The sequence below is a fragment of the Quercus suber genome, unplaced genomic scaffold, assembly GCF_002906115.3.
Source record: "Quercus suber isolate HL8 unplaced genomic scaffold, Cork oak 2.0 scaffold_1002, whole genome shotgun sequence".
NCBI lineage: Eukaryota > Viridiplantae > Streptophyta > Magnoliopsida > Fagales > Fagaceae > Quercus > Quercus suber.
The window spans coordinates 69,400-83,677 of record NW_027070417.1 but is presented as its reverse complement, the minus strand read 5'-3'; the positions used below and the strand labels follow the sequence as shown (position 1 = coordinate 83,677).

The following is a 14,278-nucleotide window of genomic DNA, read 5'->3' as shown; positions in this document are numbered from 1 at the left end:
TATGAGCTAGTTGTTGGTTCTAAACTTAAAAAAAATATATATTATTATTATATATTTGTATGCATATATTGGAGTAATATACCTACTAGGTTTTAGGCGAAACGATTGCAAAAATAGTACTCTACTTGACAATGAGAGAGGGGTTCCTACTTTTTGGGCTTTTAAGTTTGGTATGAGACATGAAAATTTGTGGGAAGAATAAGAAGAAGAAGAAGAAGATGTTGGGGTGTCTTTGGGGGTAAAGTTGACAAGATTGCAGAAGACTAGGATTAATGCAGAGTGTAAATTATTAGATTAGTGGGGTTATCTTTTATTCTCAAACTTAGTTTTGTACTTTCACAAAACACTTTGATTGGATGGTTAAAGTGTTTCTTTTGGAATTGTTGTTGATGCAATAGCTTGTGCTAATGTGTTTTAGCTATCGTAACAAATATTAAGCTTGTACTTTGTAGCAGAGGTACTTAGATATAGGCTAGGAACTGAGTTAGTTACTCAAAGAATTAAAACTCCAAATAATGTTTTTACAACTAACCTAAATTATACGGGTGATTTTGCATTTAGGCATTTTTCCTCTTTAATAATAGCTTGCAAAAGAAAAATGAGTTGAAAACACTACTTAGTCAAATGAATCAATAAAGAAATGAAATGAAATGTTGTGCAGCAACAAGAATTTGTCACTTTTGATTTTTTGGTAATCACATTTTCACTCTCAACAAAAACTTGTTATCTCTAAATGAAGATTTCTCTCTCTACCCTTTGAGAGAAGGTGGTATTTGGTATATACTACTATGGGTGTATTTAGATACCGCTTATTTGCTGAAAACTAAAAACTTATTGCTGAAAACACTATAGTAAAATAATTTTTAAAGGTTTGAATGGTGTTGTGGGACTCAAATTTACCTAGAAATCTGTATTTTGTTGACTTTTGTGGGTCCGTGAACAGTACCCATGAGACCCACTAAAAAAACGCAGAACGCACGGATTGGGAAAAACGCCCAATCCAGACACACGCTATATATAACATATATCTCACATAGGGTGAGTCTCACGCTTGTGGGAACCATTGTCCACCCCATGTGAGAAAGACGTTATACAAACATGCTACACAAAATAAACTTTTATTAATTTCTCACTCTATTCAATGGTCTCATTAAAATACAAAGCTTCTAATGCAGGTGTGGAGAGTCCTCCAACCATACAATCTCATTAACAATATTTCTAGCATATCCAGCTAAGGGGTGAGCCACAGTATTAGCAATACGCTTAACACAACTAACTGAAATAGACTAAAGACCTGAAACAATATAGCAGATGTCCTCATACAAGTGTCCCAAGTAAGAATGATTAACCCATGGTTGTGGAATGGTAGTCATGACATTTGCATTATCTCCCTCAATGATCAACTCCAAGAAGCTCGAATCTACTGCTAACTCTAGAGCCTTTCGACAGGCCAGCACCTCAGCTTCCTCATTGTTCATCACCAGGGGACCTTTAGCAGACACAGAGGCCATGACCTCTCCCAACTCATTACGTACCAAAGCCAGAGGCATTTAGAACGAGGAATATGGCAACATCAAAATTGAGTTTATATCTAGGATCAGAGGGTGGGCTCCACGATGTCACTCTCACAGTGTTTGTCAGGACAGCCAACTGATTTTGAGTCTCTTTATATTCATCCAAATAGTCCCTTGCTCTCTTTATTGGCCCAGCTAGATCCTGCAAGTTTCCTCCATGAAGAACCGTGTTTCGTTGGTTCCATAATAGCCATCCCTGTACTAGAAACAACTTAAACTCTTCCAACAGCAACTTGTTCATCAATTCCTCAACCAACTGCAAAAAATAATTTTGGCCACAGATGCATTTCTATAATTGCCTCGAACACCCAGTCCAAACATCTTGCGAAACGCTACACTCCCACAACACATGAAGTACATATTCAGTGGCCTTTCTTACAGAGTACATTGCTGCTATCAAGGTTGTCAAAATTGGGATCCTACATAGGATTATGGGAGCTAGGTAGCATCGTGGATCGTAGGATTGGATCGTGAATCGTAAGATCCTACCTATTTTCAGATTTTAAGCAAAAAACCTATTGATAGTGATTTTGTATTTTATATAATCACTTAAAATATGAATCCATCCGTTAAAAAAAAATTGTATCATAAAATGTAATTTGCATGCATTACATTGTTCTTATGTCATTCTAACAAAACAAAATATATTTAACTTTTGACATAATGTATCTAAAAAGTTCAGTAAATGTTTAATTAGCAACTAAGTACCAAAATATTATCTACACATATGGAAAATGTTTTCCAAATTCTAAGTTCCAAATCCAAAATAAGTTAAGCTAGTTAGCATATAAAAACTAGCTAACTACAAATTTACAATATGTAATCCAAAAGAGAATTCTCAATCTAAGGTAAACTTGCTAATTATAAATATGAAATCCAAAAGAGAATTCTCATTCTAAGGTTCTTCTAATCTAATCACTGTCATTGTCATATCCCATTTCATCATCTATATCCTTCCTAGTATCAACATTCAAAATGTTAAACTTAAGTACTATAGGTTTTTTTGAGATTTTATATTGACACAGGGGTAAATTTGGGACTTAAATTCATTATTGGGCTTCTGATAACCCTTTGGGCTTGTGGGTTTAGGCAGATTTTCTTACCCAAATGAATCCCACTTAAAAAAATAATAAAATAATAAAAATAAGCCAAATGGTAGGATTGGTAGGATCCCATACAATCCTATGATCCTATATGATCCTACACGATCTTACATACGATCCTACCATTTTTGCGATCCTGCTACGATTTTAAACTTTTTGGTGAGGTGGGATCGTAAAATCGTGCGATTTTACGATCCGGATTGCGATTTTGACAACCATGGCTGCCATCCTCTACAATTCTTCTACGAGCAAGATTTTCACGAGTTGGAAGTATATCCTGACATGCTTTCTAGCCAAATACTTTAATTTTATTAGGGGCATAGAGCTTCCACAACTTGGCCCACACCTGGCATCCAGCTATTGCTGAAGAACTTTCACCCCACCCATTCTCCTCCCACATGATCTATCTAGTCACATGATAGCCAGATTTCACTAAATACACCCTATTTTTATTGTATAGTCAATAGAGAGCATCAATAATCTATTTATGGATCAAAGGGATTCGAAGAATGGCAATTGCATCATCTTAATGGAACTTCATCTCAATCAGCTCATTGTCCCATGAACGAACATTCTAATCAATCAACTTCGTAACACTCCACTCCCATTCCTCTTCTAGCGGTGGGTGAATCACCATATTAGTTGGGTGATTAGGAATCCACTTATCCTTGGTAACCCAAATAGATGAACCATCTCCCACCCTCTAGCAGCAACCTTTCTTTATTATAGGTTGAGCTGCAATTATACTCTTCCACACATAAGAGCTATTTGGTACATCCACTGCCTCTAAAAAGTTGCACCATGGGAAATACCTGGCTTTGACACAGCCATAGAGCAGTGATCCATGTTCTTGAAGTAGCCTCCAGCCTTGCTTGGCTAGCATTGCTAAGTTAAAATTCTGAATGTCACGAAATCTCATCCCCCCCTCTTTCTTGGATCTCAACACAAGGGCAGCTTAATGTATTTGGAAGCCTAAGACGAAAATTGAAATTGAGACATTTTATATATTTAAATATGACTCTTAGAAAAAATTAAATATTACTTAAACTCTATTATCTTTTTTTAGTTGCAAAATTACTACTAATTAACATATGTAGTTTTTTTTTTTTTTTGGGAAAGTCTATAACAAAGAATTTGATAAAAAAATTTCACATATGTTAATATGGCATATTGGTAACAATAAGTAAAAAAATTATGTTAGTGGTAGACTTAGATGAGAATTAGTAAAAGTTTGTCAACTCAACATATAAAAAATGTTGTGAACTTTTTTGTGTATTACTTTTTTTTTTTTTTGAGAAGTGCAGCATTTACAATATTTTTATAACAAATTCTAACTGTTAAGTTGTTACTTGTTCTAATTTAAACCCACTACTGAAATTAATTTTTTGCCTTCAATAATAGCTCGTAACAACCTGCCATTTAGGATTTATTGTAAAAGTGTTGTGAAAAATGTTGAGGACGTAGCATTTCTCCCTCTTTTTCATGTTTTTCATTTGATAAAAAATATTATTTTATTTATTGGTTAATATTTGGGCTTAATTAATACTGTTACAAATAAATAAATAACATTGGGGGCATTTTTTTTAGGCTTTAGGCGACTGCATCATCTGCTTCTATTATTGAGTCGGCACTATCTCGACAGCAAGTCCCACTTCTTCCAATGAATCTTCCTCTCATCACCAACCTGACCCCACCAGAATCTTGCATATATAGCATTGAGTTGTCACAAAGCTTCACTTGTAGTTGAAATTCCCTCATTGTATGGGTAGGAATCGACTAAGCCACAACTTTTATTAGCACCTCTTTACCAGCTCTAGACATCATTTTGCCCTTCCACCCTTGTAGCTTTTTCCAAATGCTATCTTTAAGATAAGAGAAAGTTTGATATTTTAAACATCCAACCAATGTAGGTAACCCCAAGTATGACTCAAATCTATCCACCTCCTTCACACCTAAAATGTTTTTTCTCCAATCTTTCTGGCCACCATCAGTATTCCCATTGAAGTAAATAGAAGATTTCTCAAAGTTAATGCATTGACCATATGCTGTAGCATATAACTGTAAAATCTCAGTGATCACTTGTACTTACTCTTGAATAGTTCGTCAAAATAGTAGAGAGTTGTCACAACCCAAACTTGTACTCCATAGATTAGAGCATGACCGACATGTTAATATCAAGTTAAACTCAATACTAACATGAACTGACTAAAGTTGAAGGTGATTATCAAATTTCACCTCTCGTCATCCGTTTTCATTCCTTGCATAAAAGCCATAATATACAAAATTCATAAAAACTTAAAACTTCATTACATTCAAACTTGCAAGTTTGACCACTTGGTTGAAACTAAAGGTTTTCGAGTAAATATTACATAACTAAATGTTTAGCAAAAACTCTTATTTACAAAACTAACCCCAAAGACATACACTGGGGACCAAAACAAACTTAACAACATCTTTGTTCATGAGGATCAAGTACATCTTGATTCCTCCTGTACAACAAAAGAACTATATAGTCTAAACAAACGAGAACCGTAGATCTTTTGCCACCTCTAATACTCTCATTGCTTCTAGGAAAGAACTTGTACACTGAAATAAAATAGGATGAGCTACGAAGTCTAGTAAGGTTTTAAGTTCCATGAGCATTTAATAAGAATGCATGTAAGTCAAATATTCTATGGATATGTCAGCTTTGATAAATAGTCTTCATACTATTCTTAATAATAACTTCTGAACTTTCATATGAAGATACATCATTTTTCCTTTCATATAATAATAAAAGGACATAATAAGGAACTTTAACATAACTCAGTAACCTTATCTTTAAATAGACTATAAAACATTTTATCATAAACTTTCCACCAGACTTATAATACATTCAACATACTTTTCTTATCATCATACTTTTCTTATAAATTTAAAATAGCTTAATAGCTCATTAATAATATATTAGTCAGTGCAATTGTAAGTCTGTCACAACTTTTGGGAGGCTTCCAGCACATTGTGCTAGGCATCCAGCATTCTCCACAATGCTAAAAAAATCTCAAGATCATATCAAAAATATCACACCCCTTTCGGTGTGCTCAGATTATCAATCATGGGGGTTGGTTGGCATTTTTCACAAGTTGGCATTTTCTAACAGGGGCGGGTACAACAGAGTCCTCACCACTTTTAATGACCAATCAATACTTCCATGGAAATGCTAGTACTTTAACCCCTACTGGTTGAGTTCAGATTATAACAATGGAATAACTCGAAAACTATATTTTTCTGACAATTATACTTTTACATAAATACTTCATAATAGTAGCATATCCACTTCATTTTTAAATATTATGTTCATGGTATAAGTGATAACATTAATATGCTAAAAGTTATCATATATATAAGATTCAACAACTCACGAACATCTATCTTTACTTAAATCATGCTTATATGTAATATCTTTAATTAAAAGGTTTTAAAGCATAATAAATTTTCTAAACAAACCTTATACTTATCAAACACACGTGTCACATATCCCTTACCTGAAAGCAGAAGACGCGAGAGATTTGGATAAGAGGAGATCATGTGTCCACATTCTCGTCACCTAAATGAAGGACCAAAAGTTATTGCTAACAAATCTTCCTAAGTATATAAACTTATATAGGAATCACCACCTAACTCTCAAACTCAAGAAAATCTTAATTCCCATCTCACAAAGGTTCCCACAACAACACATAAATATACACACATAGATACACACACACACACACACACACACACACACACACCAATCACATGTTTTGAATTATGAAGCTTCTGCCATACCAAGCAACAAAACAGAAAATTATTATAGCAACATGTTGTTCAGGTTATAATTATAAGCCAACAAGAAAACTTAATCAAGTAATAATTAGATTTCCTTGTGAAATAGCATCTTTACATAATAAACTCACCTACAAAACAACCTTTACAATTTCTAATCCATTATCTCAACTCACAGTTTTCTAGGTATAATAAATTAACCATAATACCTTCAATCTTTCAAATTGCTAATACAAAACCACAAATTCTAGCTTTTAAAAAACAAATTAGAGAATATAGAATGGAAACTAAAGCAAACAATTATACCATTAAAATGCCCAAAACAAGAAATAGTTTTATTTACTTGCCCACAAACTTTAAAGCTGAAACTTTAGTGTTAGGTGTTTGATTTCTTCTTTAGAGATAGATATTTATGGTTTCAGTGAGAGAGGGAAGTATGGCCGGATCAAGCACAAGCAAAGAGGGGTAAAGAAAGAAGAAAAAGGAAATAAAAAGGAATAAAGAAACAAAGAAAAGGGAGTCTGATGCAGCAAGGAGATAAGGGAAAAAGGCGGTGGGGCACGTATCTTGCTAGGGGAAAAATGGGTTGATGACTCACCCATTAGACTTTTCAAAATTTACTTATCACCCCTCCATAAACTTATATTCTAGAAAGACCCAACTAATAAGATAATTATGCATATATATATATATATATTCTTACCTTTATAAACTTCTTCCTATAACGTTAAAAGAGTCTATTTCTTCTATAACATCAAAATATCAAAGTCTTATGCACTTAAAATAATTAAAATAATGATAAGTATGTAAATCCATAAAATTAACCACACAAATAGGTTGGGATGTTACAATAGTCATCTGCAAATAGTAGATGGGAGATACTAGGTGCTCTCTTACAGATGGAAACACCATGTAGCCACTCCTTCATCTTTGCTCGTGTTAGTAAAGAAGTAAAACCCTCTGCACATAAAAGAAACAAATAAGGAGATAACGGGTCTCCTTGATGGAGCCCTTTAGAAGGTTTAATACTACTATAGGATTTATCGTTGATACAGACAGAAAATGAAGGAGTGGAAACACAACACATCACCCGTTCAATCCAAACTTCACAGAAGCCCAACTTGGCCATGATGCCTTTTAGAAAGGCCCACTCAACTCGATCATAAACTTTGCTAATATCTAGCTTCAATGCAAGAGAACCTGTTTTTCCTTTTTTTACAACAATGCATAGCATGTAAAGTTTCATATGCTACTAGAACATTATCAGTAATAAGGCGACTTAGGACAAAAACACTCTAGGTAGGAGATATCAACTAGAGATCTATTAACCAGTACTTTAGAAATAATTTTGCAAATGACATTATAAAGACTAATTGGCCTGTAATCAGACATTTTTTTTCGGAGATTTTATTTTGGGGATAAGGAAAATATAAGTATAATTAATATTAGGCTTCTTGTATCCAAAGTTCAAAAAATCCAGTTCAACATTAATCACAACATCACCCACAATATGCCAAAATTTTTTGTAAAAGACAGCATTCATACCATCCTACTTTTCTTACTCTGTTACTATCTTGAATAATAGAGATAGACAAATGTTTCAAATTGAAATGATTACATAAATTTACAATTTTTATTGGTAAAATTAAATTTTTAAGCATAAGTTTAGGTCTTTTATGTAATTTTCCATATATAATTTTATTAGAAATTTTATGTGTATTACACCAATTTGTGATTAGTTTAAAATTTAAAATGTTTAATTACACATTTGATCCTCAACCTTCTCCCTATATTTCAAATTGGTCCATTTTAAATGTCTTAGTTTTAGTCTTTAACCTTTTAAATGTGTATAAAAAAAGGTTTCTAGAGTCACTTGATCAATGGAAAAATATGATGTGAAAAGCAAAATTGCTATAATCAAGCATTGATGTTGATATGGAGTCTAAAGGCTAGGTAGCAATCGTTGATGGTAGAGATATGTATATAAGCAAAATTACTAACATCTTGTTTTATAGTAGTTAGTGCGTAATTGGTTTTCTAATTGCTACACAAACTTCATATACGTATGAGTATATGCTTTTAAAGGGAAAATGGGCATTGGCACTTAATTTACAAACTATGTAGCAATTTGTCCCTCTTTCCAAACTATTTAGGGATATGTCTCTATTTTGAAACTCGATTTTTAGAAAATCAAGTTCTGCTTTGTTGAGGTCCAAAATATCACAATATTGTATCAAAGCCCAAAACATTACAAAAAATATTGAAATTCAAGAACTATTTAAGCTTTCAATGAAAAGGCAAAGCCCAAATCCATTAAAAGTCAATAGGAAGTGACCCAAGCCCATGAATGGGCAAACATTGGACCTTACGAAACAAAAAAAAAAAAAGTTCAGCCCAGCCCTTAAGGAGAAAATTGCTGGGGAACCCAGAGAGAAAACTGAACCAGGATACCTGGGGATTCCCAGAAGCCCGGGATCCTCGGGATATGCAGCAAGGCCAGGTTAGGATTAAGACATCTCAAGGAAGCATGCCTAGGAGCACAAAGAACGAGAGCAGATGTGTCCCATCAGCCACCTAATGATGCATGATAGATTAAAAACGTATTGACCCATTGTGATGAAATTAAATGATTAATTAGCCAAGTTTATTAATTAATCAAATTAACATGTAATAAGCGTGGTAGCACAAACAAATCACCAATTAAACTAAGTATGCAGTAGAAATTAAATTGACATGATGATTTGTTTAAGAATGGGGAAAACCTACACGACAAAAACCCCATCGGGTGATTTTCAAGTCACCACTCCCAAATCCACTATTATCACAACAAGCGGTTACAAGTAAAAGAATCCCAGCACCTTATACCAACCTACAGTTGAACCATTATCACAATACCTAATTGGACTTGTTTTGTAGTGACAATCTCTCCTTTCAATGCACGGCTCCCAGTACGCGACTAAACAATTGTGTGGATCTCAGTACACGACTTCAATCACCAACTAGAGAAGGTTGTTGGTTGCAAAGTTCTTCAGTTCATCCAGGCGATGAAGATCGAGAAGATACTTGGTCACAAAATCCTACGGTGTATAAACATAGCAGTTTCTTCACAAGAAAGATGAACTAGGGCAAATTTTGTCTCCAATCACAATTTGCTTGAACAAACTTTGCTGAACATTTGTGCAACTTGTGTCCACCTTTGACGGCCCTTAAAATAATCCTTTTATATGTCTAAGGTTGTAAGAAAAAAAAAGCCCAAACACATAATCACGGATTGGAAGAAAACAGAACAGAAAAATATGTTTTTCTTAAACCTCGACAGATAGCTATCTGTCGAGTCACGGGGCTAGAACAGCTCTTCAAGCTCGATAGATGCTAGCTGTCGAGTTTTAATGACAAACACTTTCTCAGCTTGAATCTTGGACAGACTTGTATGGTTTTAACACTTGATCTTGAAACAAAATTTCTTAAAGTATTAAACACATCCTAGATTTACCCAAATACAAGTAAAGTGCGTTTTGTCAAAGAATTAGCCAATTACATAAAGTAGTGACATATGTTCCTAACAAGTGAATCACATATGTCCTAACAATTTCCTCCCCTTTGGCAATCCGTGACAAAATCACAACAAACAAATGAACATATGTGAGAAGTCATAAATCACTCAACTCATATTTACTTGTTGAATACAACTTCTCATGCTTTTTTGAAACCTTGTACAACTTTGTATACGCTATGTGGATGTCATCTTGTTCATCCATCTTCTCAAACTTGGACTCTACTAATTCCTCTTCTTCATCCACATCTTTAACAATCCCCTCAGTAGGATTGACAGTGGTAGTAAAGGTATTTAGGATTCCGTTATCCTCATTGTCGGAATCATCCTCAAGCTCGGTGTCACTCAAAGTAGTAGTAAGTGCCTTATTCTTCCCAGTGGTCTTGAGATATGTAGAGTACTCTTATTTCATATGACTGAAACCTTGACACTTCTTCACTTTGGTCCTAAAGGAACAGTGTATTGACCACCATATCTAGCATCCTTCTTCCTTTTATCTTGGCTCTTGAACTGTGAGGAGCTAGATTGGTTACGGTCTTTGTCGAAACCCTTTCTATTTGCATTCTTTATAAACTTCTTGAATTGCCTGGTGATGTAAGACTTCATCTTAGAATCTTCATCATCTAAAGACTCATCAGTATCACTACTCTTGGCCTTCAATGCCATGCTCTTGTCTGTACCCGACTTGTTAATTCTTGTTAAACCTAACTCATAGATCTGAATATTACCAACCAGCTTTGTCAGAGGAATCTTGTCAATGTCCTTTGATTCCTCGATCACAGTGATCTTGGCATGGAATCTCTCGGGTAGAGATCTGAGCGCCTTTCTCACAATCTTGGGTTCAGGAATGGTTTCCCTAAAATTGAAAGCTGAGTTCACTATGTCCTTGAGCTTGACATAAAACTCATCAAACGACTCATCCTCTTCCATCTTGATCTCTTTAAAGCTTGTAGTGAGCCTCTGAAGCTTTGAATCCTCGACAGCCTTGGTTCCTTCATAGGTTGTCTAGAGGATGGTCCATGCTTTCTTTGCAATTTTAGTGGAAGATATCTTTTTGAATTCCTCATTAGTGATTGCACTGAACAAAGCATTCAATACCCTGCTGTTGAAGTTTGTCGCCTTGATCTTGGCATCATCTTAGTCGGCTGGCGCTTCCTTTGGCTTAGTCCAGCCAATCTTTACAGCTTGCCACACCTTTTCATTTAGTGACTGCAAGAAAACTCTCATGCGCATTTTTTAGTGGGTATAGTTAGTGCCATCGAATAAAGGAGGTATAATAAGAGACTGTTTTCTATCCATGACAAATAGGGGTCAATGGATCATAGCAAAAAATTAAAACCTAATCAAAGTGTGCCTGCTTTGATACCACTTATAGGCCAAAAACGTATTGACCCCTTGTGATAAAATTAATTGATTAATTAGCTAAATTTATTAATTAATCAAATTAACATGCAATAAGCGTGGTAGCATAAACAAATCACCAATTAAATTAAGTATGTAGCAAAAATTAAATTGACATGGTGATTTGTTTACGAATGAGGAAAACCTACACAGCAAAAACTCCATTGGGTGATTTTAAGGTCACCACTACCGAGAATCCACTATTATCACAACAAGCGGTTACAAGTAAAGGAATTCCAGTACCTTATACCAACCTACAATTGAACCCTTACCCCAGTACCTAATTGGACTTGTTATATAATGACAAACTCTCATTTCAATGCACGACTCCCAGTACGTGACTAACCAATTACGCGGATCCTAGTACATGACTTCAATCACTAACTAAAGAAGGTTGTAGGCTGCAAAGTTTTTCAATTCATCCAGGTGATGAAGATCGAGAAGATGCTTGGTCACAAAATCCTACGGTATACAAACACAGCAATTTCTTCACAAGAAAGATGAACTAGGACAAATTTTATCTCTAGTCATAATTTGCTTGAACAAAATTTGCTCAACACTTGTGCAACTTGTGTCCACCTTTGACGGCCCTTAAAATAATCCTTTTATATGTCTAGGGTTGTGGGAAAAGAAAGCCCAAACACATAATCATGGATTGAAATAAAATAGAACAGAAAAATCTATTTTTCTTAAACCTCGACAGATAGCTATCTATCGAGCTGCTGTCGAGCCACGGGGCTGGAATAGCTCTTTAAGTTCGATAGATGCTAGCTGTCGAGTTTTAATGATAGGCACTTTCTTAGCTTGAATCTTGGATAGACCTGTATGACTTTAACATTTGATCTTGAAACAAGATTTCTTGAGATATTAAACACATCCTAGATTTACCCAAATACAAGTAAAGTGCGTTTTGTTAAAGGATTAGCCAATTACATAAAGTAGTGACATAAGGCAGAAATGGGGCAGAAGACTTGGGGAACCAACAATTCATAAATAAGAGTCTGGTACCTCGGGGAACCTAGAAAGATGGACTATGAAGGAAGGTGGCTAGGGATCTTTTAGCCTGATAGATGGGAATCCACCCATTTAGGAAAAATGATAAAAAGGAAAGCAACCAGAAGGTAAGTCTGAAAATGTGGTATCTAGAAACTTTGAAAAAAGAAAGATCAAATGTCAACCCTTTAGGACCCCCTAGAATTAGAAAGTCAACTGAGAGCTTTTGAAAAGGGAACCTCAAAAGAGGGAAATAGTGAGAAAATAAGGAAGGGACTAGCCACCAATGTTGCTGACACAACATTGGTTTTGGTACCTAGGGTAGCAAATGGAGGAAATCAGTGGTACACCAGAAACCCTAGGATGATACTATAAAAGGAGGAGCAACCAACAGTGAAAGAAATTTAGCAATAGCGAATTAGAGGAAAAGATCCTTAAGAAAAGTCTGATAGAATTCAAAAAAGAGAAAAGACAGGGAAAACACCGCCCGGGATCCCGAAACAGCCACTAGAGAATACACTTGGATTCAAAGGGATTCAAACTTCGCAAGTCATAGAGGCCTAAGAAGTCATCTAGGTTTATAATTTTTGAACTTATTTGGACCTTGTAACATATCTTAGTGAGCGTGATATATTAAAAACTTAAGAAAATAATGAACATTCCATATCATCCTAAGGATCCCTAATGTTTAATTCATTTTTTTCTCTTACATCACTTATTTACTATTCCTTGCTATACAATACGTATATCTTTTATGTGTGTTAGTATGTATGTGTTGTAGGATCTGCGCTTTGTGCACAACTTGGTTCAAAATCAGCCCAACTTAGCTTCGGTGAACCAAGCCCAGTCCCTTAAACATAAAGTATTGGGCCTAGGATCCTTGCTTTCTAACTAGGCCTGTGTGCTGTTTTACCAAAAAAAACCTACACATGCTTATAACTCGATTTCAAGATTTCCGAATTATGGCTAAATTTTGCCACAGTGGAGTAAGCTGACATGGCTTTTCCTATTAAAAAAAATCCAGGTGGACCTTGATTTTGTTAATATCGAATTCCATACAAATGTTAAAACTCACTACTTGAAATACCGAGTTCTTTGTAATTTTTTTTAAAAAAAATTCAAAGTGCAACTCAATATTTTTACTATCGAGTTCTTTCGAGGGGAAAAAAAAAGATCTATACAAATGCCACTACATAGCCAAAAAACCCACACCATCATCAGTAAACCCACTCAACAACCACCACACAGCAACCAACCAAGGAAAACCCAAACACCACACAGCCAGCAAACTCACACAGCAACCAACCATCCCCCACCATCGACAACCAATGAAACTCAACCCAAGCACTGAAACCTAGCCATCACCATCAACAACCATTGAAACTCAACCCAGGCACTGAAACCCAGCTATCACCACCACCACAGTAGCATCGAAACTCAGCTATCACCACCACCACAGTAGCACCGAAACCTAGCAACCACCACCCCCATTAGCAATCAACCACCCACCACCATTAGCAACCACTGAAACCCAACCATTACCACCACCATAGTAACACCGATACCGAGATCAACCAATCCAAAAAACCAGGGAAACCTAGCCATCATAGAATATCAAGGAAACCCAAACACCACAAGCCAAAACCAAAGCTCACCCACCCGATCTACTACCACCCTAAATCACCACCTAAAATCCACCAATCTACTACAATTGACACCTAAAATCGTGAGCAAGAGAAAGAATCGGAGAGTGAGAGAAAGAAAGAAGAGATGAAGAAAGAAGAAAGAGAATCAGAGAGTGAGAGAAGAAAGGAAGAGAGAAGAGAGAGTATAGGAGAGTGACTGTGAGA

General features: G+C 35.4%; 1 long non-coding RNA gene across 2 annotated transcripts; it reads right to left on the bottom strand.

Moving 5' to 3' along the window:
- Nucleotides 1-4,942: 4,942 nt before the first annotated feature.
- LOC136061138 (uncharacterized) lies at nt 4,943-7,055 on the bottom strand. Of its 2 annotated transcripts, none has more exons than XR_010627152.1 (3): nt 6,788-7,055; nt 6,202-6,263; nt 4,943-5,263 (listed from the first exon to the last, which is right to left on the bottom strand). It is a non-coding gene; the product is annotated as an uncharacterized LOC136061138 (long non-coding RNA). The 2 variants fall into 2 exon arrangements; XR_010627151.1 differs by having other exon boundaries at nt 6,825-7,051.
- Between the last annotated feature and the right edge of the window lie 7,223 nt (nt 7,056-14,278).